The sequence below is a fragment of the Euprymna scolopes genome, chromosome 5 (assembly GCF_053919585.1).
Source record: "Euprymna scolopes isolate OS-2025 chromosome 5, ASM5391958v1, whole genome shotgun sequence".
In the NCBI taxonomy this organism is placed as follows: Eukaryota; Metazoa; Mollusca; class Cephalopoda; order Sepiida; family Sepiolidae; genus Euprymna; species Euprymna scolopes.
Genome location: NC_136486.1, coordinates 134642654 through 134661819, shown reverse-complemented (window position 1 = coordinate 134661819; position 19166 = coordinate 134642654). Strand labels below are relative to the sequence as shown.

The window sequence follows — 19166 nt, the reverse complement described above, 5'->3', positions numbered from 1 at the left end:
ACCCCCTTGATCGTTTCCCTGACTCTGAGGCCAAACTTCCCGCAATTGTAGCACCTTACTCTGACTCTAGGTATCTCCGCATAATCTTTTATAAAGTGAGGTCCTTGACATCTAAAACACTGAATACTTGTTGATTCCTTATTCTTCAGTGTATTGCTTTGTACATTCGCTGTCTCGGTCTCTCGAATTTATTTGCTGACTAAAAGCCGCGCAGTTGGTATCACTTTTCTAGCGCCGATTCTTTCTACATGAGGTAACTGCTGCAGTGTTACCGATACACTGTGTGAGAACTCTGCAATGAAAGCAAGTTTGGCTATATGATCCATCTCTATTCCTAGGTATCCTGCTAGTCCAGCCAATCTTTTTGATTGTATTGGCGTAAATATCAACTGACTCTCCTGTCCACTTTGATCGTTTTAGCTTTTCATATGTTTCAAGAGTCTCAATTTGTTTCAAACGAGCGGGAATTCTTCTCCTCGATTGAAAAATTGAAAGTTCGTACCTATATCTTAAGATGCTTTTTATTTCAGGATTTCACGCCTTGTTTGTATATACGTCAGAGTAATTGATTTGAGTGCATCTCCTTTCTACTCGATACATAAGCGAAAATTGAAAAGAAAAAAAAGAAAGAGAAAACTGAACAAACTAAGAGAGAAAGAAAGAAGCTTAATCTTTTTCACGTCGGCTCGCCACGCCCACCGACTTACTATAAGTTAATTGTTCATTTGGAGCTGTATAATCTAAAATTATCACGGTATTTTTATGTATATTTATCAGTAGCAAACATGTCCAGATTTGCTTTTAAGCAAATCTGGACAAGGAGTGCCATATTTGTTCATATTTTAATAATTCGTTCTAAAATATAGGATTTAAATCCAACACCATGCTAGTGATTCCATAAATATTAAAGTATTCTATTAAAAGGTCGATGCTTACAATTTTTTTACGTTTCTGATACAAAATGACTGAAAAATTGATTAATTCGTTTTTTATATTGCACACACACACACACACACACACACACACACACACACAGGCGTCTCACTTTTTTCTCGTTTCTATAGCCGTTTCATTTAAACTATCAAATTTAAATAAAACAATTCGTTTACATCCGTTGGGTGATGTGTTACACATATGCAACGACCACACATTACTTAAAAAGACTCTGTCTGTAGGCTTGTTTCACTTAAGTTTAATCATTAATGGATTGGATTAACGCATCTTAAGAATATCCGGTTTGCTTTGTTTTTGTTTTGTTTTTTGTTTTTTTGTTTTTTTATTTAATGCAATTGCATGTTTTTATTTAGGGTGGGCGATTGACCTAATAAACAGTGTCCCGAGCTACGGGATCGACATGCCAAGTTCGAATCCAATCAGAGTTGTTATAGTCACTTATGTACTAATACTATTTTGACGACACAGCTACAAGACTAAATTGCGTACACGATATATGCGTGTACGTTTATTTTAATATAGACAATCACGTGATTAATGGGGTTGGCGCGTTTAACGAAGTCCTTTAATGGACAATGAACATAAATTTCACAAAAGATATCTTACAAAAAAAAAAGTGTATAATAAAATATAATTTGTTGTTGATACTTAACCTGCATGAAGTAATAATATACAGCATAATCATGTTGTCACACTGATTTTCGTTAGCGACGTTAAGCCTTGTTAGTACCAAATAGGTGAGCTTTTTAAAATACCAGGCCCTGTATGTGGGAGAACGACGACACCCCCCTAAAACAGCTGCAAAAACTATTGTTATTATTAATATCGTTTAAGTGAGCTACACATAGTATTGGAGGACGCCTTGTAAATTTAATATTGAAAAAAAAAAGAAACTGGTTCAACCCATTAAGTGTGTGTCACATCGACACGACAGGGACATTACTTGGCTCCAAGGTTTTCGTTCTTAGATCGACGAGAAGTATCGTTCTGTACAGAGCTCAAATGTAATTTTCATAGGCATTACCTCCTTCTTTTGGTGGGAGATTATTTTATCGACGGTTGTCTGAAGCGCTCTCACCGAGAAATGCAGATGGATCTGATTATAAAAAAAATGCAGAATATCCTCTTATTTTTTCACTTTGGTCAGTTTTAAGAGATGAAGGGAGTTAACTCTTCCTAGAGCTAACACTTGCTTTCATTATGATTTTAATTTATATCCGAGGGTTCTTTTCAAAATATGGCTTCTATGTGTATTTCGTGCCAGCTTAGTCTTCTAGGGATGGTTTCCAAGTATTTCTTAAGATTTTTTTTCATTAGTCCAATTGCTCCTATCACAACTGGTATAATGCTGATTTCTTTAAGGGATCATGCCGTTTTTTAATTATTTTTTAGGTCCTGATATTTTGTTATCTTTTCCTGTTAAGCTCCATTGAGGCCATAGTCATTTGGGACTGTGACATCGATAATAAGCGCAGTTCTCTCAGGCTTCTCCCATAATACATTGTCTGGTTTAATTGCTTTGTCTTTTATGTATTTGCCTGCCTGCCTGTATGTCTTTGTCATAGAACACTGTCACTTTTCCGTTTAATGTTATCGGTGGTGGTTCATGTCCCCAGACGTTTGACGATCTGTCAAGCAGATTTTCCAATGGAGGTAATTACATATTTTGTTACGGCGGACAGTATGAAAGCCATCTGCCAATAAGGTTTCACACCCAGGCAATTAGGTAACTCGGTAGGTGTATCAGAATTTTGGGGGAATTTTTGACACCGCTAACGCGAAACTGCGAATAAAATATTTTTAAAAAAAAACTCGTAATTTCTCTTTTAAAAGTGGGTTTTTATTTTCTTTATGGATTATACTTCCAAAATAAACTATTAAAGTCGTTTTAAAAGTAATAGAAATATTTTTTTTTTTTTTTAAACAGTAATGAAATTAATTGAATTTTACGAGCTCAGTATTTTTCAATTTTTAAACTTTAAAAATCTATCAAAATTTTTCTATTGATTCTATTTTTACGATATTTTCAGGGTCAATGTGAAATTTTATGCTCTTTCCAATAAACTGAATATAATATTTTAGACAAATGCTTTTTTTAATTCACGCCCCCCAGCCCCATTTTGAAATGTCTATTAAAAAGTAAATAATTAATTTACTCACCAAAGTTTTATATATCACAAATTGAAGATAAAAATCAATAAATAATATATTAAAATTTAAAACAAAAAAGAAGTGTTTTTTTTTTAGAAATTTACCTGTAAAGTCCGAAGTTTTGTTTTTGTTTTTATTGAAACTTTGGTCCTTGCTCCTTTAATTGAAAAAATAATTAGGGTTTGAATTACATTTTTCGAGTAGTTATAAGCTTGGAAAGACAGGGGTCGAATTATTCAATATTTTTCACGCAGTTTCTGACACACCTAATGACTTGGTCTCTTATTTAGGTAGATAAATTTTACTTTAATTAATTTAATTTAAATAGCAGCAGCGACAGCAGCAGCAGCAGTAGTAGTAGTAGTAGTAGTAGTAGTAGTAGTAGTAGTTACTGGAATGGCGCGTACTTATTTGTAAGGGTGCTTGATTGGCCTGATTGATATTGTCGCCAAGTACGGGACCGACATGCTGAACTCCAATTCAATCAGATCTGTTGTGGTCACTTACGTACTAAAAATGGTGTTCATTAAAACAGAATTAACGCGTTGGGTGCTCTTTTTTATATCCCATAAGATTTTAGAGCCATTTTGTACTTACAAAAATACTCATAAAAAGTGCTTTATACAACGAATTTAATATTTACGCCCAACGCAGTAGACCACTGCATAATATTAAATTACCTTCGCATAGGGCTTATGTATGTTGGCCATTGTATGCGTGAGCATGTGTGTGAGTGACTTTGTGAATGTTGTTTGTAATCTCTCGAGAGGCTTTGCCTTTGTAATCGAGGCTGAATTTTAGTTTGTTCGCATTATTATGGAAATGACTGACAATGGTTCGTAGTGGCAGGTTTAGTTCTTTTTTAGTGCCTTGAGCCATCACTTAAATAGCTAGTGTACAACAGATACTCTCCAACGTGAATGTATTTTTTTTTTACATGGGGGTCACCACTTATCAAGGCCCGAAGGCCACTCAGGGATAAGGGTTATTGCGTGTACAGTAATCAATGAGATAGTATTGTGGTAATCATTAGTATTGGGGGTTTTGATAGAGTGTCTTACTTAAGGGGGCGGTTTGTCAGGAGTTTGTTTATGTTGGACTTGAAGACGTCCAAGTTGTAGTCAGGTGGGAAACAGGCAAGCGGCAGAGAGTTCCACTGGCGTGCAGTTCTAAGAAAGAAGCTTTGCTCATGGAATCTACGTTTGGATTTAGGCACAGATAAAGAGTGGGGAAAATTATTGACAGTAGTTTCAGCCAGACGGGTGTTTCTCGTGAAAGATTGGCGAGGGGGGACGAGGGATTGGAGCTCAGACGAGCACCTGCCATGGAAATAGCGATAAAACAAAGACAGGCTCGCAACGTCTCTTCTGTGGGAGAGAGGTTATTTAGTACTTTTCATCGGTTGACATCCGATTTCAGTAATCAATTAAAGAAGTATTTTAACCAATCAAATTTACGTATTTTTTAGATTCCATTTCGTGCTGCTACTGTCCGCAAGACAAATATGAGAAGCCGAATTAAGTGTGATTGACCAAGTAATCTATAGTATTATGAGAGTTAGCTCCTTTCTCGTCCATCTTATTTGCCCTTAACTTGCAAAAGTCTGATGACGAAATGATTCATGATATGTGAATCGGTAAAACTGCAACGGCTAAAGAAATGCTTTTATTTTTTTTTATATATATATAAAACTGGGCTGTGTTAGTTAGTTAGTTAGTGTTGTGGATGAATTACCTAAGAATGAACTGATACATATACAATAAAATACGGGAAAATGTAAGAGAGCCTCCTACTCCAGTAGTTTCTTCCCCAGAACCGCTAGACTTTGGAATTCCCTTCCTGGTTCCTGCTTCCCCAACTGTACTGACATGCAGAAGTTTAAGTGTAACGTGAACCGACATCTTGTTGCCCAACTCCCCACATAGTACCCCTGTAGCTTATGTCCCTGATAGTAGCCCCTACATCAAAGTGGTAATATGCCTTGTTTGGGGTGAAAATGTAATTAAAAAAAAGATTAGGCATTAATGAATGGTCTAGATCCGGAGAAATAACGGAGCGTGTTCGTTGGTTAGACAAACTACTCACACTTTTGTATGTCCTTATTAATACATTTTTCTACTCTATTCCCATGTTCTGTTTTCTTAATAATCATTGAACTAGTGTTGTAAAACTTACTTACTGAAACATTAATACTTGAGAGTCGACTAAATTATTGCTGATTCACCATAGCACCAAGTGCTACACCAAAATAATAACGATGTTTCAGTCTTTAAACCAAACCGGAATTTAACGGGTATTGGGTTGTTTGCACCACGATTAGGATTCGAACCTGTTTTTATAAAATCAGTTTTCATAAGTTGATCACTAAAAAAATAAATTTATAAATAATCCAAAATTGTTATCAATCTTTTCTAAACACTACGCCAGTCTCATATTAGCAGTGACAATGGAAACTTAGGCATAGAATATAAATCTCGAAAAGAAAAATCATATTAAAGTAAATGATAATATTCATATAAAAATCATATTAAAGTAAATGATAATATTTATATAAAAATCATATTAAAGTAAATGATAATATTTATATAAAATCATATTAAAGTAAATGATAATATTCATATAAAAATCATATTAAAGTAAATGATAATATTTATATAAAAATCATATTAAAGTAAATGATAATATTCATATAAAATCATATTAAAGTAAATGATAATATTCATATAAAAATCATATTAAAGTAAATGATAATATTTATATAAAAATCATATTAAAGTAAATGATAATATTCATATAAAATCATATTAAAGTAAATGATAATATTCATATAAAAATCATATTAAAGTAAATGATAATATTTATATAAAAATCATATTAAAGTAAATGATAATATTCATATAAAATCATATTAAAGTAAATGATAATATTCATATAAAAATCATATTAAAGTAAATGATAATATTTATATAAAAATCATATTAAAGTAAATGATAATATTCATATAAAAATCATATTAAAGTAAATGATAATATTCATATAAAATCATATTAAAGTAAATGATAATATTCATATAAAAATCATATTAAAGTAAATGATAATATTCATATAAAATCATATTAAAGTAAATGATAATATTCATATAAAAATCATATTAATGAGAGCCACAGTGCAGAATTAAACGATTAGGAAAGACTAAGATAAGATATAATATACGTATATATTATATACGTATATATACGTATATTTTATATACGGCATAATCGCGTTGACACACCGGTTCTCGTCAGATCACCGAAGTTAAGCAACGTTGAGTCTGGTTAGTATCAGATGGGTGACCATTTGGGAATTCTAGGCGCTGTATGTTCTCTCCGCTTATCTCGGCATTGTTTCCAGTCGTCCTGTACTTCACTTGCTACTGGTATTTAACAATGTCGTCTCAGGAGAAGTGTGGTTGGACCTTGCGCATCTGCCATAAAAATTTCACGTGCAGGCAACCCTTCGTGGGTCTCCATAGTCTGTCCAAGACTGAAGGAGCCAGCCAGATATATTATATATACGCATATATTATATACGTATGTATTATATATTCAGGTATTACTAAACCAGTAATGGCAACGATATATACGGATATATCGTTGCCATTACTGGTTTAGTAATATTTGAATTCACGCGATCTTGTTCGATCAACCAAAAGTCTTTTTTTTTTATCTTTCAACCTTCACTATCTCACTATATAATACTTATGGATTTTAAGATTGCTATTTTATGTTTAATCTATCGAGGGATAGTGACATACAAGGCATTAAAATGAACGTGATACTTCGTCAGTTAGGAAAGATTATCATGGGTTGAATTTTTATGAGAATTCAAACTATAGATTCAATCTTTATATTGTTAGGACTCTGGACACAATCAACAGTGACGTCGCAAATATTTTTGATCGACTTTGCATCGCTAGAATAAACGTTTCGTGCTTTATCGCCATTTGACGTCTCTGACGTGCATCTTTATCTCAATTGCTTCAGGCATATTATCTTAACCATCAACGTTTGGGACATTATGCGTGTGTACATTGAGGACCAGGTGTTTCATCTGGTTGTGGAAATATCAAATCCTTCTTGCTGCGTTCAAGATTTATAATGACGTCATTATAATTCAACAGTATTTCTATTAGGTAGCTTCGTCATCTGTATTACTTAAACTAGCAATAATTGGACCCCTCCCCCGGACGAACGAGCATATACCACATGCCACCGAAAACGGAGATAATGCTTGGGAGGATGGTATCATGACGAGAGAACATATATCACTCTACCCCGAAAGGAGATGGGTAATACCTAAGAGGATGGTTTAATCACAACAGAACAGCTACAATTACACTCACACAAAAGGAAGAACTTATGCCTGGGAAAATGTTATCATAACCACTAAACATATACTACATTATTCTCTCCAAATAAATGAAGAAAGTAATTCCTGTGGGGATGGATTCATGACAACAGAATAACTATTACAATACCTCTGCAAAAAAAATGAGGAGATAATACCTGGGAATATTTTCTCATGACAACAAAATTGATATTACACTACGCTTACTCCAAAAAAGGAGAAGAATGTAATCCTTGGGATGATATCATGATCATAGAGCAGATATTACAATACGCCAAGTCCAAAGAGAGAAGGTAATGCCTGGAAGGATGATCTCATGGCAATAGAACAGATACTGCACTACCAGTCCTGAATTTAACGCTATAAAATAGTACATTAATCTGAAATAATATTGTCAACTACATTGAGCATTAAAATATAGTAATAGTATAATTTCGGTTCTAGATATATCAGTAAAAGTATAGCTTTGGTTTCAGGCAAATATATATTGAATTTACATTAGTAATAGACATAGCAGGACCTGTGGAAATTCCATGGCGACATCTTTCATATGTAATATATTGCTGCTGGGCATACTGTGGTCGTTCATCGTGAATGAAGACCCCGCGATATTATTGTAACCCTTTTGTTAAAAGTATAAAGGCATTTATCTAAGTAGTCTGGTTAATGTAGTGTCAGAATACATCTGGTTATTACGGTTTATTTCCAATATCCTTATAGGAATCTATGATATATTTCCATTGTTTGGACGCGCGGCACGAACGGAAACCCCACGATATTATTATACCATATTTAGACAGAACAGATACTACACTTGGATCCTAGCCAGAAGACCAAAAAGTATATTTTAATTTTACGAACGCCACAAAAACGACACAAGTTTTTTTTTTATTTTGTTTTTGTTTTGTGTTTTTTTGTTTTTTTTTTTTACATTACGTCTTTGGTAATCGGAAGATCCCATTTATAAAAAAGGAAGGAGGATAGAAAGTGATAGTATACTACGAACATTAAATTAACGTCTCTAGATACTAATTTAATGTTCGTGGTATATTATCACCTTCTATCTTCCTTTTTAATAAATAGGATCTCCCGATCGAATAATTTATAATCTGGAAACCGTGACACACGTACGTGCGTACGTACGTACGTACGTTAAAGGTACTACGATATTAATATATCGCTAATAATATCATTTCCGCTTCAGATAAACATAGACAAAATCTTAATTAGTAATACATATTTAGAAGTTTTCCACAGGTCACTGCAAACAGTCGGATAATACAACGTTTCAGGCTAAATTGAGTGAAATTCCTGTTACCGGGTGTTTTTATATATAGACGTAGTATAAAGTTCAGCTAGTTACTCAATCAGATTCATTGTTATTCCCGACCACGGGTTAATGTTACTCTCTTCAAAACAGAGCAAAGGAAGTGGGAGTAAAAGTCACCCGAGCGTATGTCCGAGAATAGTCTTTCCATTGGCTAATGGAAACATTAAAAAAATATGCTAAAACTAACGTTTTCTTAGTGTGATACACATGCGACTGGGCACTATTTGTGAATTTAATACTTCCTTTAAAACTTCAGTGGAAACCTTCTTAACTTCCCTAGAGTGTGTGTTGTACCAGGTACTGTAATGAACTTAAATCAACTTTCCGATTACCTTTGTTATTATGATTGCTTACAGGATAAACTTTATGAATAAAACAGTTTAGGATGAGGTTGTTCGGGTGTCTTTGCAACACATCTTTAAATAAATGTTCGGATGTTAACTCCTTGCCCAATGTTGGATTTAGTTCATCTGCTACCTTAGGTAGGATTTAACTGCGTGTAAAACACTCCGGCAATAACTTTGATATGCCACGAAAGCGGATTAGTTTTTCCATTACGTCAAAGTAACAGAAGGTAAAGAGATAAAAGACACGTTTTATAACAAAGATGGCTAAGATTCTATCTGTGTTCAAAACATTTGCCAACAATAAACGATTACTCCCGACGCATGTGCAGAAGACAGTGGTTTCTCTTTTTCCGAATTCAATCTATTATACTTCATATTAGCTTTATTGATTTGAGATTCTGGTATCAGTCTAAATTCTTAGATACGCCCTCGTTGTCATCAATGATCGGATAGTTGGTTAGTCACGCTTAAGTTTGAAATAGTATTTTCATATCGCTAAAACCATAAATTTATTAAGAAAATCTTATTGTTATTGTATATCTAAGCACTTTTATAAAAAAAAAAGTACTATCTGTCGATCGGGTTTTTTTTTATTTCCGTTGGTCTATCACGCTTTCTTTGATGGCAATTTCTTTGTTTTCGTTGTTTTTGTTTTGTTTTGTTTTGTTTTATAAGGGGAGTCACAGTTTATCAATGCTCAAAAACCACTCGAGAATAATGAGTATCACGTGATCGGTGAGACAACACCGCGATAGTCGGTAATTGGGTCAGGTTTAACTATTTAAAAGGACGACTCAACAAGAACCTTTTTATATAAGACTTGAAAACGATCATGTTATAGTAAGCTGGGAAGCAGTCCCGAAGTATTGCTTTTCCACAGGCGGATGGTTCTTGAAAAGAAACTTCGTTCATGGAATTTTCATTTAGTTTTAGCCACAGATAGAGAGTAAGGGAAATGGTTGGCAGCTGTTGTAAATAGACGAGTGTCTGATGTGAATGTTGTACAGGTGGGGCCATAGATAGAAGCTTAGTCAGATACAACGTCGTTTTCATATGCGGATATCCAACTCCCCAAAAAGAGGGTCTTCCAATGTGACAAAAATAAAAAAATTACTACAGTCTTCTTCCTCCAACCGAGAACAAACAGATACTAGACTTTGATTCTAGCTCAATCGTCTGTTACGATTACATTTTACATAGTATTTTCTGTATAATACGCTTTGGTGTGAAAAATTATTTTTGTAGGTCTATCACGTTTATATTTAAATAGCATTATCATGCGTCTGTCACAGTTAAGCTCGAAATAGCATATTCATCGCTAAACGCGCTATCTGAAATGACGTCTCTTAAGAATGGCCACTTCTTGATTTCATCCTTTTTTCTTGCGCAAATAAAGGATTGGTTAAATTAATGTCCGTCATAGCTGATGTTGATCTTGACAATTGACTAGAGTTCGACGTTCGTTCGACATCTTGTCGGATCATGTCGACTAAAACACAATAGCTTAAAACAAGTGATTGGCTATTCTACGTCAAAGCCTTTTTAAATGACAACCATTTCAACGGAATTAATCATTTGTTTTTACTGTTTTAACATAGAACGCGTGATAGCATATGTTCATCAGCTCAAACCAATAATATTAATGTTACATTGCGTTTCCTCCAAGGGGAGGAGTCTAATGTATTGTGTGTCACGATGTCACGATTAAATAACTTATGTTTGTTATCGTAAGGAAATCAACAAATCATGAACAGCACATTTAAATCATAATTTGTGTATTCGACCCTTGGCCAGAGAGGTCCTCCGAAACTGAGAACACTTCGTCATAGATCATCTCTGGTCGTTCTCTAATTATTACTTATGCGTGGGAGTGTATTCTCATTCTGGAATAAAAGCCGACGCAACAGCACGAAAAAAAAAAAAACAAGATCCTGAATTATTAGGCTGTTAGCATTGCCTTCGTCTCTGCTAATTGCAGGTGAGAGGATATCTAGGCTACGGAGTTCTAGAGCCTTGCTTCTTCGTTTATAATCGATTCTTCAGTCATTTCTTATCATATATGGCCGCTTCAAACTTCCAACAAAGATTCCCCGCTCTTCGCTTCTATTCTATCTCGTGTGATGTCATTTCCTCTAACTCGTGTTCTCACTAGGAAAATGGTCCATACCTGACTTTTATTTTCTATTTATGCGTTAACGTTTTCCCTACGAATTTAAATCATCAAATAAGTACTAGCAGACGTACACTTACTATCTACGCTATTACAGTTTTTTTTGTGGCAAAGAATCCTGCATTTGCATTGATGTCACAGAGATGTGAACTTCGTGCTTAAAAATGCAACTTATGTATAAAGGTTTCATTATTCTACAAAATGAAATTCCAAAGACTTGATATTGTAACATAACGAAAGCCGTTAGTTGAATAAAAGATGGGAGATCAGAATTTATTTAGCCGGAAGTTGACGAAACCATGTAACTTATGGGAGAAGGAAGATCTTTCTCTTTCAGGATTTTTAGATGATATCTCAAATATGTGGGCACTAAACGTAGTCGCTCCCACGAAAAGCCTTAATGGAGGTGGAGCGATCGCGCAAAATGTTTTTTTTTTTTTTTTTTTTTTACATTTTCAACCCAAACAAGGCAAATTGACACTTTGGTCTAGGGGGCTACTGTCAGGGGCAACAACTACTGGGGTACTATGTAGGGATTTGGGCTGCAAGATGTCGGTTCACGTTACACTTGTTCTTCTGCATGTCAGTACTGTTGGGGAAGCAGGGACCTGGAATGGAATTCCAGAGTCTAGCGGTTCTGGGGAAGAAACTATTGGAGTAAAAAGATCTTTTACATCTAGGGATCTCTACAGTGTGGGGGTGGGATTTAGCAGCCTGTCGGGTTTGTCGAAGGTGCTCACGTCGTGGGGGCACAAGTGATTGCAGTTCGTCAGAGCATTCACCACTAAAATACTTGTAGAAAAGGCAGAGGGATGCAACATTTCGTCGATGGGACAGAGGCTGAAGCTTAGATGCCAGTTCAGGGCCTATCAGGTTTGCGACTCTTTTTTGAACCTTGTCTAGGAGCGAGACACTAGTATCAGATGCACCAGCCCAGATGTGACAGCAATACTCCATACATGGGCGAATGGTGGCCTTATAGAGGTACAGGATACTTTCGGGTGTTAGTAGTTGTCTAGCACGGTAGAGAGAGCCCACGTTTCTTGCAGCGGCCCTGGCAATGCCTTCAGTGTAATTGTTCCAACTCATGTTTCCTGTGAACGTTAGGCCAAGGAGTTTGAAAGATGTACTCTCAGATAAAGAGTCATTGGCCGTTGCTATAGGTGGTAGAGAGGGTTTCTTGTAATTATTGAATGAAACCAGTTTAGTCTTGGCAGCATTTAACGCGACCAACCACCTTTGTCCCCATTCCACCACAGATTGGAGGTCTTCCTCTAGTGTTTCTGCCATTTCTTTAGAAATGTGTTCATTCATCTTCCTGTCGTGTCTGCCATAGAGTGTAGTGTCATCAGCATATATACCCATCTCAGAGGCAATTTTGTCGGGGAGGTCATTTATGAATATTAGGAAAAATAGAGGTCAAAGGATAGAACCCTGAGGCACTCCCGCATTTATATCATATTGTTTAGATGTACGACCGTCGAGGACAACTTGGATTTTTCTCTTATCTAAGAAGGATTTAATTATGTTAAGTATTCTACCAGTGATACCGTATGATCTAATTTTCCTGAGGAGACCCTCATGCCATGCTCTGTCAAAAGCCTTAGATATATCTAGAGCTACCGCTCTGCCCTCCCCCGCTTTGTCCAGTGAATGGTATATACGTTCAGAGATCACAGTTAGGATGTCTGCTGTGGAACGGGCTTGTCTAAATCCATATTGTTTTCAGTCAGAAGTTTAGCATCTGTAAGGTGATGGACTAGAGCATGGTTAATAACGGTCTCAAATATTTTGGCAAAAAGTGGGAGGAGGCTAATGGGGCGATAATTTGATGGGTCAGTCCTTTTGCCAGAATGCTTGAATACTGGTACAACAGAAGCAGTTTTCCAACAGCCCGGAAAGCAAGCTTCATTAAGGCATTTGTTGTAGAGTTTGGAGAGAACTGGAGCTACTTCGGCTGAGCACTTTTTTAATAGCACAGCTGGGATAAGATCGGGTCCACATGCTTTTGAAGTGTCAAGGTTTTTTATGATAGCATGCACCTGAGCAGGGGTGGTTTTCAGATCGTCTAGCGTGGCGTCTGTCCGCATAGGAAAGTCAGTAGGGGGTGGTTGGAAGGGTCCAGTGTGGAGTTTGAGGCAAACCGACTGGCAAGCATGTTAGCCTTGTCGGTTGCTGAGGAGACAACCTCGTGATTGTTGGTTAGTGGGGGAATTGTTGATTGCCCATTATTTACTACACGGCTGTAGATTTTCCAGAAGTCTCGAGTTCCTAGTTTTTGTGCTTCGATGCGCTTTTTAGTGGTTTCTGTAAATTCTTTCTTAGCTGTCGCTATTTCTTTCTTAACGTTATTTCTAGCTTCTATATACTTCAGTTTGTCTGAACTGGACTTATGTCGGTTAAACCTACGGTATGCATGCTGCTTTTGAGCAATGGCAGTTGCACAAGTCGACGTAAACCAACAATTGGGGAGAGTGGGGCTTACTATAAAATTTCCGCATGGGAACATGCGCTTCGATTGCAGTTTTGAACCAGTCAGTGGTCTCGTTTGCACACTGTTCAGCAGGGAGAGAAAAAATAGTTCTCCATGGGACATCTCTGATTAGTTCCCTGATGGCTTCCCAGTCAGCCTTTTTATAATATCTCGTTGTTTTGAGCACTGGCCCTTCAGTTTTGGCTCTATGGCATGATCAGCGTTCCCGAGTGGGCTGTGGGCCTTCGTTATGCAGTCATCGGGAACTGTGGTCAAAATAGATCTAGAAGTGATGCGTGTTGTTCTTCCTGGTCAGGGAAACGGGTTGGAAACGTAACAATTTGTGATAGGGAGTGAGATATAGTGAAGCTACGAGTTGTGCTGCCCGCTGCATCTGTGTAAGTAGAGAATCCAAGCCAGTTTTTGTGGTGGACATTAAAGTCACCAAATACATGTATTTGTGTGCTAGTATCAAGGGACAGTGCCGTGTCTATGCTGTCAGAGACTTTGTTTATTATGGTGCAGTCCTGAGTCGAGGGAGAGTGGTAGAGAAAATAATAGTAGCTAATATTGTGTTGCATGTTTAGTCTAAAGCACATAAAGGCTTGATCATCTGTTTCTAGGTTTGTTTCTCTAGTCAGGGGGAGGGTATTACGAATGTTAGCTCCAAGTCCGTGCATGTGTCTGTCAGAGTCCTTACGGCAGAGTGGGAGATATCCAGGCATGTTAAAGTGGTTAGAGGGGATGGAGGAGTGTAGGTTAGTCTCACTTAGTGCTAAGATATTTGTTAAGAGAAATGCTTCAACATCAGCTAAATTAGTTCTAAGCCCACGGATATTTGTGAATGCAAGCCTCAAGGGAAGAGGCAAGTTGAATTTGTTTGTTCCTAAGCCTGGTTTAAGCTTATTTTTAGATTGTACTGTCGTCATATTTTTTTTTAAAGAGTTTCGGTTTAGGCAAGGGGGAGATAAACAAGAGGTTATGCAGAGCATCAGACATGCATCACAAGTAGACCATCAGCTGACCTTTCTCCAATTAGGATTGTGGCCTCAGGAAAGCCCACCGGGGATGAGTGCAGGGTCCCTTTCCATGCGCATTATGGCACTACAAACAACCCGATATTATTCAACTGTTGATGGAGTAGCCGCTCTAAGCGCTACCAAAGAGTTAGAGCTCCTATACTACCAGTCGGGAACAGCAGCCAGGAACTGTCAATCCGGTACCCTCAACCCATTAGAAGAAGGTCTACCCAATCTAATTGCTCAGGCATATATCATACTCAAGCACTCCCAAATGTCCAGTTTTAGGGGTGGGGTGTGCTGAGAATGGGGAAAAACTGCATTCGTTGCCCTAGCCAGGAAATAAGATCTACCGCTGGGTGTTTCTGTCGAATCACTGAGATAGTGTCTCTGCGCTTGACTAATAGGCAAAGAAGGAGTATGGAAGCCGGGCGATAGACAGAACCTATCTACTCCTTAAGCAGTTTAGGTTTGCAAACCGGTGAATTTGTTTGAGTCACTATCTCTAGGAAGGTTGTTATCCAAAACTGAAGAGGCTTCCCTCCCCTTTGGTTTAGTTTCAGAGTTTTCCTTCTAGACGGATGATCTGGGAAGACCTACTGGGTCCATCAGCACTGAGAGGGTTTTCTCCGCGCCTAGGTTCTAATCCAGGTATTTCTGCGACCCCGCGTGGTTAGTTAGTGTTACTGGGTTAGTTTGTGGGGGTTATATCTGCTGATTAGTTACACTTCTCAAAGTGATTTAGGGACATTGCTAATTGTTAATGGATAAAAGGGGGTAAGTGGAGTTCATGTAGTGTAAGCATCTATGATTGTAAGAAGGCTTGTTAGGGAGGAGATAATGTGGTTTGAGTCTTACCCTTTTTATTTATTTTATTTATGTTAGCTTAGGTCTAGGATAATGCTACAGTATGAGTAGGTATTAAGAATTGAGCTACGAGTTGTGCCCAAACTATTTTAGATGATAGGAGGATTAAGATGTAAGTGCAATATAGTATGGATAAAACAGCAAGTTTTGAGTCATGCATAATTAAGTGAATAGATATATGGGCAGGTTTTCAGTAGGTGCGAATAGAGTTGAAGTTGTAGGTATTTAATAAGAGTCATGGGACATTTTGTATAACAAGGAGTGTCGGTTCAATTTCGTATTAATCGTTGCAAAACTCTTGAGGAGACAGTTATGTAATGCAGATCGCTTTGCTTCTGAGTACTTTGACTGTTAAATACCTGCCTCTAAGTGCTTAGGCTGTTAAATCTCTTACTGGATAGGAATGAGGTGTAATGCATGCTTTAGAGGTAGAAATGTATAGATGTTTAGTGATGGCTATTAAAACAGTTCTCATGTGAAGGTTAGGGACTGGAAGTTAGCGATTCCACTACAAATGCGGTGCAATGTGGGAGTTTAGTGGCGGATAGGTTGGAAGGAGTAAATTGTTAGCGTTCAAGAGAAAAGGGGTTATTTATTTACAGATAGATTTCCATTAGGATTTTTGAGTTACAGGTAAGGTTTAGTTTGAAGAAAGGGGGAAATTTTTTTTTTTTTTTTTTTGCATGCAGGTAAGACAAACGCAATCGTCTTGGAGGTAAAATGTATATTAAGATTTCGTATCTAGCTATTAGGTCCCCCCCCCCAGTTATAGGAACAACTAGTTCATTGGGATTCGGAATTGTAGTCATTAAGATCAGGCACAGAGTGTTGCATCTACTCAGAAAATTAGCCCTAGTATCACAGCTAAGATTATGTATATTGCAGTTACAAATATAGTGATAGTTAAATTATAAGCCAAGTTCAGTGGTTTGGTATGGATATCATGGAGGACACTTTAATACAAGCAAGCGTGCGGTGATTGCAGGTATTAAGTATACTAATTAATAAAGTTCTTCTGTCTTCTATAGTAGAAAAAAAAGATAAATCCTCGCTCCTGTTCGGTATTCTTGCCTAGGCTATTCGTTTTTCGAATCGAGTTCTAATTACAAACGGCTCGCATAGAAGTAAAGAGTTAAAGACCATTTATACGCATATGTAATTGAAATACATTAAATAAATAAATTTAAAGAGAAGGTATAAACAGTTGGTAAAAAGCTAAAAAAAAATAAATAAATAAAAATAGAAAATGGCTCGCATGGAAGCAAAGAGTTAAAGACAATATATGCGCATATTGTTAAAATACATTAAATAAATAAAGTTTAAAAAAGCAGTTGCCATTTTGGTAAGATTAGGATTGATTAATTTCACTTAGCTTAATTTCTTTGGCCATCTACATTTGACGCGTCTGCCAGCGAGCGTAACCATGTTCTAGGTGAGAGGGCAGGTGGGGGCTTCACTTCATTTCCCGGATTTTGTATCTATTTATAGAGAGCGCACATGTGTATGATAATTTTACTTTTTTTCTTTTTTGTTACTAGGTGTAACGAAATAAACTCTCTCTCTCTCTCTCTCTCTCTCTCTCTCTCTCTCTCTCTCTCTCTCTCTCTTCTGAAGGACAGCACACATTTTTAAAGTCCACATATCTCTCAACTTGTTCTAAAATCGTTCACGTTGTCTGTATAATAAACATTTTATAAAAAAGAAGTAAACATCGGCGCCCGAGTGATTATATCCATCTATTATAAAAAAAACTGGTTCGCAAATTAGAATAGGTGTATATTGGGTTATGCACACCACTTAACTACCGAAGCAGCTACAATATTACCGCATCTTTTAATTTCATTTACGCATTAAAATATCACTTTTTCTCTGAAGCGGAAAGGCGCTGAAGATAAAAAACACAAAGCTTCAGTTGATCCAACAAGACCACGTGATTGCTATAGAGAGGGAACTTTTTAAATATTCACTTAGCAAGTGTGTAAAAATAGGGTTGGAGTGGAAAATTACCACGTCCGTTTAAAATTATGTAGAGTGAAATTTTCCATTGGAACGCGAGTGAGATCTACGTGTTTTTGGCAGTTTCGTCACTTAGAGAAAATCGCTAGTGTGACGTGGCAATTGTGTGTATACAAATATATTGTTAAAAAAATTGGAATAACGCAAAAATTGTTAGAAACCCACGTGAATGCGAGCTGTTCTTTATTATAACATTTACGAAAGTGTTAATAAAAGATACCACGAGAAAGAAGCGTATAAATGTAGGTCTAAAATACTAAAAACTTAGAACCCAACCAACATGTTGGTGATTTTGTAGTTTTCGTTTTCCTGTACTATCTCCCGTTTGTGTATTTGTCTGCATGTTTAAAGTACAGTCGTTTGCAGAGTTCCCAGGGTACTGCTTTTCCCTCGCAGTTGTGTCTCTTCTTGAATTCTTTTTAGGTAGTTTGCTGCATTCACTTATATGATTTATCGTATCGTCTCTTTACACACAAAGTCTATATTTACTGTTCCCCTATGTTTTATCTATTTTAACATTGATGTAGCCAGTTCTAATCGCATTGTTTTGTGCAGCAGTAGAGATTTCGTTCCTCTGTTCAAATGACCTTTGCTTAATCATGTCCAGATGCTTTCGTGATTCTCTTCGCTTGTCATTCTCATGAATCGTTTATGTAACTTCTTCTCTTGCCACATCTTTCTTGTATTTTAGTTTAGCTGCTTCCTGTGTTGCATATTTTGACGGTGTGACTTTTTGTGGTGGCCAGTCTTTCTGTGTTCTGAGTTACGTATTTTTCAAACCTTTTTTGTCTTTCATACTTCTATACTTACCAGTTCCCTTCTACAAAGAAAGAGTAATGTTTGTCCCGAGAAAGCAGATAACTCACGTGTGCAATAGTTTTGTAGATTGTATTGAAAAAGAACAGATTTTGTCCAATGAAGAATACATGGATCGAAAGTGTCCTATCAGGAAAAGGAGGAGAGCATCGGTTGATGGGATAAGTTCAGGGATGGTCAAGTATGATGACCAGGATGCAGTTACCGAAATAAATGGCGAGTGGGTTGGTTGAGGTAACGCCTGGACAGTTAGAGGTAGTCGACAGGCGGACAGCGTCACTGGAACATCAACGATTGGACATAACTATTTTACCGGAGCAACTGATTCAGTCAACAATTAGAGCAAGTGGTACTACTTAACGACCGGACATATTGGTTAACTAAGTAGTATGAACAACTAGAGTAGGAACTGATACTACACCTTGCACGATATAATCAAATGCAAAGCACTGACTTTTGCGACAGTATTCACTAACTTTTCATAGAAGCAACATGTGACACGAGTTTGTTTAACCTTATCCCTAACTCTAGGCTTCTTGTTCTCATGTAACAACAATTTGACACAAGCTTTTCTCTCGTGTTATCATAGTTTCTCTCTTACCTTAAATAATATTTGTTCATTGAGACAAATGGC

The 19166-nt window shown here is 36.7% G+C and overlaps 1 protein-coding gene and 1 pseudogene across 1 annotated transcript in view; both read left to right on the top strand.

Annotated features, from left to right (window-relative positions):
- Positions 1 to 19166, top strand: part of LOC145276990 (stabilizer of axonemal microtubules 1-like) — a 79554-nt gene that overhangs the window by 8389 nt on the left and 51999 nt on the right. The gene's annotated exons all lie outside the window — the stretch shown is intronic.
- On the top strand, positions 6353 to 6469 carry LOC145277150 (5S ribosomal RNA; annotated as a pseudogene).